The following is a 12,615-nucleotide window of genomic DNA, read 5'->3' as shown; positions in this document are numbered from 1 at the left end:
ATGTTAATAATCACATAGTGATTTAATTTGCCATACATTAGTCTCAATAGTAGGAGTGCAATTAATCCCAAATCACAAGGCCTTGTTTCTGTAATTGCACTGTAAAGTAGCCAATAAAATGGCAAAATCACAGAAGCCTTTTACATGCAACAAGAAAGTGATATAATGAATAGCCAATCAAAGAAGCTGACAATAGAAGCCTTTTAAATGCAACAAATGTAGACATTTTGATTAGCCAATCAGAATTGCTGACACGGGAAGCCTTTTAAGTGCAACAACAAATGATGTAATACAAAGAAGGATGATGCAATCACCAGGTAGAAGTTAATGGCCACATAGAACTGGATAGATGTGTACTACAAACCACGAAGAGTGGTCACTATGTGATTAATAGGCAATCACACACATTTTCATGCAATTATGGAATAATTGTACTCGTAACAGCCAACATTGCACTCAAATGTGTGTGATTACCTATACAAATCTGCAAGAGATAGGTTTTGTTCCATTCAAACAAATCTTCTTTAATTTTGTATTGATCATAGAAGACTTGATAATTACTCACTTGTGGTAGTAATCTCATAGGAATATATAATCTATGGTAATCTATTCTTCCAACTCGTTTTCGCTGTCGGTGAAATCCCTTAGGCTTTTCAACTGCTCCAAGTAGCTCCAAACTACGCGGGTTCCTGTTATAGTACCACTCGGAGCATCCCTCCTGTAGTGGCGCCTTACCCCATTGTGATAGTGGAGTAATTTTAGCTAGTTCTTCTCTGTATGGTTTATCTGCAGGTTTTCTCGTCCTCAGGAATGGTCTACATGAGTGTAGCAGTCTTATAAACTGTACACGTGAAGTCATCTTTATTTTAATTATTTCGTCCACTGAACTCGTAGTCTCGTGCCCAGACCCCACCCCTAGCCCCACCCACTGTTTATCACAAGCGGCTCGACTGTGCGTCAACAAGACGTCACGTGCGCTAATATAATTTGAACTTCAAATGTGAATTGATTTGATTGGACGAAATCTCATGCACGTGATTTTGCTTGTTTGTTGACCTTTTCTCTTAGAACCGCTGTACGATAACACGGGGTCTGGACACGAATGTAAACCTCCATCAGCCCTACCTTGAGCCCTACCCAGTTACTAAGTGGAAAAGTAAACAGTTTATTAGTGTCACTTGAAAGAATGTTATCGATTTTATTTTAGAAGTTACTTCGCTTACTACTACTAGCTGAGACTGTGATCGAGTATCAGCCGGGCCTCGGTGTCGGTTTGCCGAAGATGTACAAGGAGACACAAGAGCAATCTGAAGAAGACGAGGATGATAGGTCCTCGGATTCATCAGGTGAATTGAGGTTCAAGTGTACGTACGCTATATTAATGAAAGAATTAGCCGGTATTGAGGATAGCAAAAGCGGTCAATGCCTAGAGGGATTTAGTGTTACCATAGATAATGTATGCGTTCCTAATGGATTGGAAACGTCCGTTAAATTATTTTCCTATCCTAGTTAATACGGTGCGCCAATACATTGACTGTTTTGCTTTCTCTCGCTTGTTTGAAGGCCAGTTTGAAGGCATGGACATTCCTTTTACATTGTCTATTGTGTTGCATTGTGTACTGAACAAGAACACAGCGTGTCTGTGGGCACTGGGAGAAATATTGTTTGCAACAGGTGACAATGGCAGGTACGCACCAGCTAATAATTCAGCAGCAGTGCTATTAGCCAACTTCTCGTCACCGCATTTATGCAATCAAAGAAATGTGTGATACATTGAAATAAATTTTATGCTACAGTACTGCTCAGCTTGAGCTAAACAATAGCACAAAGTAGTGCCTGTTTTCTGACGTTTTATCGAAGCAGTGGAAATTTACAGCAAAGCAGTGAACATCTAACTAGCCTACTACACTCTACCTGCTACAAGTGGTGTAAACAGCAGCAAAAACAACGTTACACTTTCTGTTTCTTCAGGAAATTTGCACAACCGTTTTGAAACACCATATTTCACCTTTGAACCTGAATTTTCTTATGCTGTTGTTTACTACCTACCCAGTCCAGCCTCCAATCAGTGTGGGTGGCAACTAACCCAGCTGTAAACAACAAACACTAATTTGCTGGTTACAAGAACAGTGATAGCCCACGACGTCACTATGTAAATAATACAGGCATTTCCAATCCATGGGACATACATTATCTGTGGTGTTACAGGTGTACTATCAAGTTCTTATCCCCTATTATGAGATCCCAGTTGTCGCTCCTTTATGCCTGTCAACGCACTAACAGTCCGGGTATATAAGGACCTTCAAGGGGGAGACACACAGGCACTCACTGTAGGTAGATCTGCAACCGTGGTCCAAGTCAAAGGTCAAGGCCACCAAAATCGTGCCAATTCAACGGTCAAGGGTAAAAGCTTCCAACCCACAATCGAAAAGTGCTGAAATAGCATCGCTAAGTCACCGGTCAAAGGTCGAAAAAGGCTCTTAGTCACAGGTCAAAGTGAAATTTCGGCTGGTCAAGACTTTGACCGCGGTTGCAGATCTACCTACAGTGCATACCTACGTGACACCCCCTTGACCTTATATGTTAGCAATTGGTTTGGCCAGACCACTTGTGCTTGCATAACTGGTCCAAGGGGACAACTTGTGCTAAAGAAAAAATGGTCTGGGCTGAACAAAAAAAGATCTGCCTTTGCTACACAGTTATATTTATAATCATGGTACATAACAGAACCTTCACTTAATAACAGTTAATAGCTACAGCTACATAGTAGCTGTGACTTGTCGGTTTCAATTTTTTGTTGTGCTTACACTTGTAGCCAGGGGCAGCGGAGAAGGAGGGCTGCATCCCCTATCAAAAAGTTTAGCCCCTCAAAAATATTTGTGGCATTAGCAATAATTGTGCTGGTTGTATATATTACACCAAATATAGCTACCTGCAATTCCACTAGATTCTACTATAAAAACATTGAGATCAGTATACCCTAGTAGAGTGAGTAGTCACCCTAACACAACAGTCAAATAAATAATATTAATGGTAAGTACTAGAATCACTCTCAGGTTCAATTTCAATTTTCAAAATTTTCTGGTGGGATGAGAGGCATGCTTCCTACCCCCCCCCCCCCCCCCCCCCAGGTTTGCATGTTTTGCATGCTAGTGTGCTTATACACCATCATCCCTGGAAAAGCCTACCTACCTCCAGTCCACCCTAAATAAAATTGCATCCTCCAGAATTGTCAAGTATTGCATGTAACAGCTTCTGCCCACTTTATAAAATAGTTCATGATTGTTAGGATGTAGCGATTTCCTGCTAAGCAATTGGCCCAATGAAATCTACTCCCATGTGGTACCAGGGAGACTTCACTGGGACTGGGTGCAATGTTGGAGCTATGTTTTTAGATTTTTGTTTACATGTTGACAAATATCACATCACTGAACTATTTTTTTTGTATCTCTAACCACACCTTTCCATAAAAATCTTTCTGTGATCTGTGCTAAGGTCTTCCTGTAGCCAACATGTCCTGATAGTTCTTCTATGTGGCATGCTTGAACAATTCTAAGTTGCTATTTTCGATCTCAAACTTCCCGCACCTTATTATCATCTCACCATTAGAAATGTAAATTTCTTATAACACACTTTTGATTGATAGTAATGCCATCCCTGTACTAGTTATTGGTAACATATTGATACACGTCCTCTAGTAGTGAATTGTCATTATCACTATTCAACTCTCTGTTCAACGGTTGGTCCAATGAATCTCTGTCAGTGTGGTCCGAGGCATGGTCCATAATCCACTATCTTGCACTCTCTTGCTACAGCTAATTACACTGGTCACCATAACTAGTTTAGTTAACATCATGCATGAAGTGGAAGAGGAGCCAGTACAACTACTAGCTAAACTTCTGGAGAATAGCTGATTTTCCTGTGGAGAAACAGCAGACTGTGTAAGATATATAATTACGTGAATATCATGTTTTAAACTTGAAAGGTTATACGTGGATACACTTAGTGACCATACTTAGCAATACCTCATGAAATTTTAACCTGGACCATTTAATGGTAGGATCATTTTTATTGTCGCAATTGGTCCAGCTGGACTGTTCATGCACCCAGACACCACCGCCTACATCCTCTCTACATATGTGGCTCAATATGACACCCTCCCCTGGTCCTCTTTGCACAGAGTGAGGATCTAAACACTCTAGCATTCGAATACCTTGTCATAATGGGATTCTGCTGTTTGCTTGGACTGAAGTTTAGATTTTACCTTTAAATAATACACTGATGTAAACTGAGATAAGGGTGTAACTAATTGCTGGACTGGACTACCGGACTGACCTATTTTTATTGTTTTGACACATGCTAAGGTTGGATTTATTGAGTGTTGCTAGCTAAGGGCCTTCAGGGGACCTTCCTTCAGCCTGATGTGGAATAAGCGAAACTTTCTTCTAAGGATCTCACTACTTATTATGATCTATAGCACTTATACACTCCTTACTATTGTGCTGCACAGAATATGATCGCAATGGTTATCCAAAACTCAACTTACCAATGATATTCGTGAATAAAATAAAGTGATGCAGACCATCTGAGACACAGTCCTAGGACAATCTGTCTTACCCAATTACTACACAACTCTGCCATCATGGTAGTTCTTACATGTGCAAGCTGGCCTATGCACAGTAAAAACAGGTGTGTTAAAATAGCACATTTAGGTGTGCTAAAGTAATGTCTCCAGTTTTAGCACAGTGCACATGTGCTGTTTTGATAAGTGTGCTGTTTTAGCACGCGTGCTGTTTGGCCAAGTGTGCTGTTTTAGCACATGTGTTATTTACGCTAGTGTGCTATTATAGCAAATTTAGTGTTACACAAAAGTAAGATAAAAACCACACACATCATAAACAGAGTTTTGTAAGTAACCAAGTTCCATCTTTCTCCTACTGTAGCTATGTTAGTATTGTTGCAGGTATGTTGATCACCTCAAAACTACAAAAAGATAGTGGTACAGAGTGTAGCTACTACATACAATTAAGTTTTGACTCCTCACCTGTTAAAAGTTCAGTGATAGACACAACACTTCATTATAGCTGCCCAAAAATGATTTGCGCAAGGCTCCAAGTGTAGAAGAATTGATACAGGATATGATGCCAAACCTAACGAAGAATAATGAGAACAGTTGTCACAGCTCAAATCCTGAGAAAAATATTGAAATATAAACACAGATCTTATAGTATGAATTTGATCACACCTGGCATCTTTGTTAACGACAAGTTTTGCGACATTGTCTTGAGAGGTAGTCTGGCTTGCTTACAAACACCGTACACCGGGTACAGCATATACATAGTGACATTTAATTGCAGTTGTAATGAGCACTCACTTGATGCTAGAGCACTAGTTGAGCCTGCCTGAGTGTGCATTTTGATAGAGTGGTACATTCATACAGTATGATATATGAGGAAATCGTCACTGCTTAATATCTGAAAAACAATATTGTAAAGATAGGTTACAATTTGAATATTCATCACACCTGTTAATGGCAATGCCGTGTGATGCTGCCTTAGCCATAAGTAATGATCTGGCTGTTTAGGTCCCTACAAACACAGAGTGGTTAAAGTATTGCTGCATTTACAGTGTACTCACTTGATTTTTGCACTGTCTGAGTGTGGCACAAACTGTTTAACTGTTGACAGAAAAACATGTAGACCATATAAACATTGCGAGTCACTTTGATATATTTTGAAGAGCATCAACTGTCAACAATCTCATCCACTAAATTCACGACAAAAATTGGGTAATTGCATTAAACTACAATCATTTGTATACAACGTTGCATATATTATGGCATCAGAACTGCATTCACAAACAGCCATAACAACATGTTATTATTTATAACCCTATAGATAAGGATAGCCTGGTGGCAGACACCGAACTAAAGTGCACTGCAATTATACCTGTGAAACATACGGTGTACATACGTATGCATACATACATTCACCCATATCAAGACACACGGTAGTGTGTCGTGCGGCCCAAGAAGCCGGCGTGCCACCCGTGAGTATATTAACAGGAAGAAAGAAAACGCAATTTTCACACCTATGTAGCTCTGTGATCCCTTATCCGATTGGAACCAAATTTGCTAGAGAGGTGCCGGCCAGTAAGGGGAGTCTACACACCAAATTGAAGACAATCGCTCCAGCCATTTCCGAGATACGAGCGAACAAACTTTCGTTTTAATTTCTTCGTTTTTTTCTTCTACTTCATTTCGCACACTTCGCAAAATCCGCCATAAAACACGAATGCGTGCTGGGATCGGGCTGAAATTTGGCACACTTAAAGGGCTCATTAAGGTGGATCTGTGTACCAACTTTGGTAGGAATCCAATGAACATTCACGGAGTTATGACCGATTATTTGCGTAAAATAAGGTCGAAGGTCTGTCATGCCTACAGGGTAAACTCCTTTGAGGAATCAGTTGAAAATTGCTATGTAGATGGAGCAACCATCGTAGGAGTGACTTTTTGTGGTTTGAAAGGAATCGGGATAAAGACCACGGAGATATGACACAAAACCCGACCTGTGTCAAAATTACTCGATCGATTTTTATGAATAAAAAACTATAAGTTTTTGTGTCTATCAGGCAAACCGCTTAGAGCAATGAGCTGAAAATCAGTATGTAGCTGGAATAATCATCATAGAAAGTCCTTGCAGTAGTACAGAAGAATCGGATTACAAACCACTGAGTTGTGATTCGAAAGGCAACTACGTGTAGCGAATGCGAGATTGAGATACTCTAATAGAACAGTCACCCTAATAAAGCATTCAGCTGCATTTATAATTTACTCAATTATATTACATTGCAAATTATTCTGTAGGGAATTCAGTTACAAACAAGTCACCCTGTAGTCAGATCAGCCAGAAGAAGGTACCTAATAGAGAGTTCAGCTACAAAGAAACCATCATGTAGAGAGTTCAGCTGCAAACAAATCGCCCTGTAGAGAATTCAGCTACAAACAAATAACCCTGTAGAAAGATCATCTAGAAGAAGTTACCTTGTAGAGAGTTCAGATACAAAGAAATCACCCTGCAGATAGTTCAGCTACATTTCCAGTCACCCAGTAGAGAGATCAGCTACTAACAAGTTATCTATAGGACATGTAATAAATGTGTGTATAATGTGTAAAATAAATGTGTGTAAAATATTGAAATATAAACACAGATCTTATAGTATGAATTTGATCACACATGGCATCTTTGTTAACGACAAGTTTTGCGACATTGTCTTGAGTGGTAGTCTGGCTTGTTTATTCCTTACAAACACCGTACACCGGGTACAGCATATACATAGTGACATTTAATTGTAGTTGTAATGAGCACTCACTTGATGCTAGAGCACTAGTTGAGCCTGCCTGAGTGTGCATTTTGATAGAGTGGTACATTCATACAGTATGATATACAGTATGAGGAAATCGTCACTGCTCAATATCTGAAAAACAATATTGTAAAGATAGGTTACAGTTTGAATATTCATCACACCTGGTGTCTATGTTAATGGCAATGCCATGTGATGCTGCCTTAGCCATAAGTAATGATCTGACTGTTTAGGTCCCTACAAAGCAGAGTGGTTAAAGTATTGCTGCATTTACAGTGTACTCACTTGATTTTGCACTGTCTGAGTGTGGCACAAACTGTTTAAATTCACGACAAAAATTGGATAATTGCATTAAACTACAATCATTTGTATACAACGTTGCATATATTATGGCATCAGAACTACATTCACAAACAGCCATAACAACATGTTATTATTTATAACCCTATAGATAAGGATAGCCTGGTGGCAGATGCCAGACTAAAATGCACTGCAATTATACCTGTGAAAATACGGTGTACATACGTATGCATACATACATTTGCCCATATAATATATACTGTATATAATATGATGGCAGAGCATTTTGCAGAATATATTATTATTTAAACAGTTACATGATCAAATGCTATATATTATACTGATAATGTCTTGCTAAATGTTCCAATTTGGTAAGCTGTATATTATCATTCAACAATTGAGTTAATTAATGAAGCATACGTTGAGGTTTTCCTAGACCTCTCAGGTGATTCCAATATAATCTCCTGTAAAAATAGGGGAAAACCAGCAGCAGGAGTGGATTTGGGATATTTTACATAAAATATATAATACGCTGCTAGCAGGGCGATTAACCCATCCACAACTGAGAAGCCATTGACGTCTACTTCAAACAGCAGTTCCTTCTCTGCAATTATCAACCCTTGGCTGTTAACTTTATCATCGTTGTTTCTAAGCTTGAACAACCTTCTTATCTGAAAGTATGGATGGATAGAGGCTGAAAACCACACCTTAATGAATACCCCAGTTCATGACGAACACAATAGCACAAGTCCCATCTCCGTAGCTTGTTGCACTGGTAACTTATCAAAGATTAAACGAGTGCCTGCATTTTATTTTCCGTATAGCCACTGTACAAATACATTCTTCTCACTGTCTACCGTTATAATAATATAATTCCAAAAGCATTCACCTGATAAGGTTGAAACTTTAACAGCCCATTGGTTTTTCCCTCTCAACAACAAAGGAATCATAAAATGAAGTGTGAGAAAAATGCAAACTAGCCGGGTTTTCGTTCCCAATTGAACATACAGGTATAGACAGGCCACACACAACACAACGCACGCACACACACACACACACACACACACACACACACACACACACACACACACACACACACACACACACACACACACACACACACACACACACACACACACAACCTTATTGCTGGTTTGTACTGTACAGCAATATAGAGTCTCCAATCTTGTGATGTCATTTAGGATAAGGCACTGTACTGCAACAGTATTACTTCACATTACATACATTGCTCTGTAGGGTCAACCATGTGAAAATTTATGGAATTAAATATGCAAATGGAGACGTAATTAGAGCCAAAGGCACCATACGAATTGGTGAACTAGACCCATTTTTCTATTGTTGTATTAGAGATATATATGTATATGGAGATGAGAAGATTTTTAATGTAGAGGCACTAAATATTCTATAGTACAATGAACACATCAAAGCTATTGAACTTGAGCTGACGGGTCAGACACTGTGGCATGTCTTTGCTGACTTCTTTTGCCATGGAATGTTACATTTAAAGAAGAAGGATGGAAGTGTATACATTATTGACCAACGCTTTTGGATGCATAATGAATAGTATTTTAATATTGAAGTTTTATAACATAGACTATAACTAATAATCATTTCAAGTATCTGTAATCATTATAGTGCATACGCATATTTATGCACATATGTCATTATATATTAAACTGGACAAACTACTTTTAAGCTGGTGTGTGCGTAGCTCATGTTGAGGATTGCAAGTGTATGGATACACATATGTAGTGATGGCAGTACTTACCAAAATGCTTTAGTCTTTATAGTTGTGAGTGTATTCTGATACTTCCTGTGGTAATAAAAATTGCAGTACTTACTAGAGTAGTAATTCTTGCTAGCATATTAAGAGCATACAGTATTTAAGGTGGCGATAAGGCAATAACGTGCATAGAGAAGTCATAGTAAATACATATTATGTACACATACATTACGCACACTCTGTATTAGCAAGACTTCACTTCATAAGTTGTGACTTGTGTCCACTTCTCTCTGGACTAAGATCAGAATCTGAATCACATCGAAGTCCTTTGTCTTGTGGTCCAGTCTGTTGATCTACGTTTTGTTTGCTACCAACACAAAACATGTAACATTGTAATCATACATATCCATACATTATATTTACGTATGTAAATCACTCTAATAGTACATACAACTAATTTTAACATCACACTCACACACACACACACACACAATGACCCCAACTCTGATCATGATATAGCTTTTGTTACGATATGATTATCACGAGATGATATATCACGATATACAATATATTGTACCATCACTAGTGTACTCTGACATTGTAACAGCATACAGTAAACTAGTTCATTATGAATGTAAATCAGTGCAAGGACCACCAGAGGGTTGTTTTGAGTTGGAGGATGCTTTCCAAGGTGGTTTTTAGGTACTGTAGGCGTTCCATTAGGATTTTTGCAAACAAGTTGATGTTGTACTACTAAAAAGCCAGGCGCCACTGCAGCTATACCTGGATTCAATCACCAATGCATAAATACATTTATCATAGATAATATACTATGGAGTTATGAATATTAATTACTGTATTTTGTAATTCATGAATTACTTGTAATTCCCGAAACACGTTGCTATGCACTGCTAAGGATGCATATTTTTAACAAACCTCTTTAAATAACATTACCCACAGAAGTATCTTTTCAACTGTTTTATAGTGTGTCTACAGTATTATTATCCACTAATTCTGCAAAGCCTTGGGGATGCTCTTTATTTTCGTTCGTGCAAGTATGGTCACGTCCATGTTCAAGACGGTCGACGAGGTACACATTTCTTGGGAGCCTACAAGGCGTACTACAGTACAGTTGTCAAATGCCTGATAAGTCCTCTGGGAAGGCCACCACCAAAGTCTGTAAAAAGTCGCTACACTCAGTTTTTAAACTCAGAAAAGAAACCACCTTCAAGCCAAAGCTTACCTATGCGGAAGTTTAATACAGGCTTTGTTTAGCCTTTATTTCTTGTGTACAGACTGATTTTACCATTTACTGGTTTGCTCACTTGGGTGTGTACAGACTAAAGATAGGTACACGCACACACACACACACACACACACACACACACACACACACACACACACACACACACACACACACACACACACACACACACACACACACACACACACTTTTCCAAAAACAATTTCAGTAAACCAGGTGCGTGCCCCCAGCTGGCCTTCGGCCGGCTGTGGGTGCACATCTGGTTAACAACATACGCAATCCTTATTATGGTTCATGATATAATAAAAAGTAAATAACAAGTGCATTGTGCATAGGGTACCACTAGAAAAACAACAAATTAATGCACAAGACTACAAGGCCTTGGGTTTCACATTAACTGGGATGTTGAAAAGAAGACACAGACATATGCTGGTAAGTCCACACATGTTACCCTATATAATGCCCATCACAAAGCATTGGTGATCAGGGTAAACAATCAATTGTTGGCCTTGCAGTATGCCAACCTACGGGGATTTCATTTGGAGCAAGATATACACGAACTTTTATACCCAACAATAAACAATTTAAAATAACCATAGTAGTATAACGTACCATCTTCCAATGCAGTGGCACTCCTCAGCAGCATCCGGTTAAAGGCAGTGGCGTAAGGCATCAGTCATATATTGTCAGTCGACTTCGTTTTAACACTGTCCACTTGATAACTTTGGTACATCAATTATTGAGTTATTTTGCTTGGCATTCCCGCACAATTCAAAATTAAATCTTGTCAATAGTACAAAACAGTCTACCACTACTAATTGTAATTCCACCAAAATTTCAAGAAAGTATGTGTGATATTCAAAATACACTCGAATCAATTTCTAATAAAGCAAACACTTGATATTTTAACCTTTAAAATAAATTAAACAGGACCCATTAGAGATACTACAAAAGGTCAGCACAGTAATCCTGGTGCTACTGAGAAGAGCTGTAGCTACTTTGTTTCCTGCCGAACCAATGATGTATGCTCTTTATCCACAAATAACAACCAACATCTATCCACCGTGAATGGATCCACTATGCTATGGCTTGCTCCTGAGCAGTGTAACACATCTTCAACCCTTGACAACATGTCACAAACCTTCAAACTACTAAAATCCAAGTGTACGTGAGTCATTGGTGCTTGAAAGTTGTGTAATTTGAATTACAAACACTCTTCCAGCTTACAATTGCTTATGTAGTCAATTCTCCTGTTTAGGTAGCCTTATAAGACTGCTATGCTTCACCTTGCTTTGTGAACTATTTCCTTCTAGGTAGCTCTATTGTTCATCACTTCCAATTTACTACAGCAGGTTTTCCGTCTTCTTTGTCTGCAGAAATTATTCATAACGGCTGTCACTGTACAGCCACTAATCTAGCACTACCTCACACAATAGCCAGGACACGAATTTCAATTCCTTTCAGTTGTGACTTCCTTGTAACAGACGTTTATTACTCTAAACAACATTATTCCATCTGGAAGGCTGATTGTGCCAGTACCGCCAATGACTAGAGTCTTTTAATAACTGCAGTTTGTCCCTTAACGTGGTATATGCTATAACATAAGAAACAACACAGATAAAGTTCAGTATGCTACAAATACCATTTTCATGCCAAGAATCACAGACTAGCATACACAAACTAATTCTAACAAACCTCCAGGGCTTCATCTAGGAAATGACTCAGGGGGTGGCAAAATATAGTCCTCTGTCCCCCCCCCTCCAACCCAAATGAAACCCTGTAGGTTCGTCGTTTACCAACAGTCCAATGTGATTGACAACAATGCGTGTTTGAATCCAGATTCTATGATGATAATAGATGTTGAGTTGGCCAATAATATACGTCAGTCAATAATTGATTGCTTACGCTACATTTTATGCGGAACAATTTGACTAAAAGTTGC

General features: G+C 38.8%; 2 long non-coding RNA genes across 6 annotated transcripts; one reads left to right on the top strand and one right to left on the bottom strand.

Annotated features, from left to right (window-relative positions):
* Positions 1 to 1,033: 1,033 nt before the first annotated feature.
* Positions 1,034 to 12,330, top strand: LOC136244482 (uncharacterized). 4 transcript variants are annotated; one of them, XR_010695336.1, is made up of 3 exons: positions 1,034 to 1,156; positions 1,208 to 1,346; positions 10,133 to 12,330. It is a non-coding gene; the product is annotated as an uncharacterized lncRNA (long non-coding RNA). The 4 variants fall into 4 exon arrangements; XR_010695337.1 differs by lacking the exon at positions 10,133 to 12,330 and adding an exon at positions 7,817 to 10,120; XR_010695335.1 differs by lacking the exon at positions 10,133 to 12,330 and adding an exon at positions 6,869 to 7,801.
* On the bottom strand, positions 4,860 to 7,420 carry LOC136244480 (uncharacterized). 2 transcript variants are annotated; one of them, XR_010695333.1, is made up of 3 exons: positions 7,239 to 7,420; positions 5,045 to 5,190; positions 4,860 to 4,983 (listed from the first exon to the last, which is right to left on the bottom strand). It is a non-coding gene; the product is annotated as an uncharacterized lncRNA (long non-coding RNA). The 2 variants fall into 2 exon arrangements; XR_010695332.1 differs by lacking the exon at positions 7,239 to 7,420 and adding an exon at positions 5,246 to 5,307.
* Positions 12,331 to 12,615: the final 285 nt, after the last annotated feature.

The sequence above is a fragment of the Dysidea avara genome, chromosome 14 (assembly GCF_963678975.1).
Source record: "Dysidea avara chromosome 14, odDysAvar1.4, whole genome shotgun sequence".
In the NCBI taxonomy this organism is placed as follows: Eukaryota; Metazoa; Porifera; class Demospongiae; order Dictyoceratida; family Dysideidae; genus Dysidea; species Dysidea avara.
Note: the sequence above shows the minus strand (reverse complement) of the source record. Positions and strands in the feature narration are given on the sequence as shown.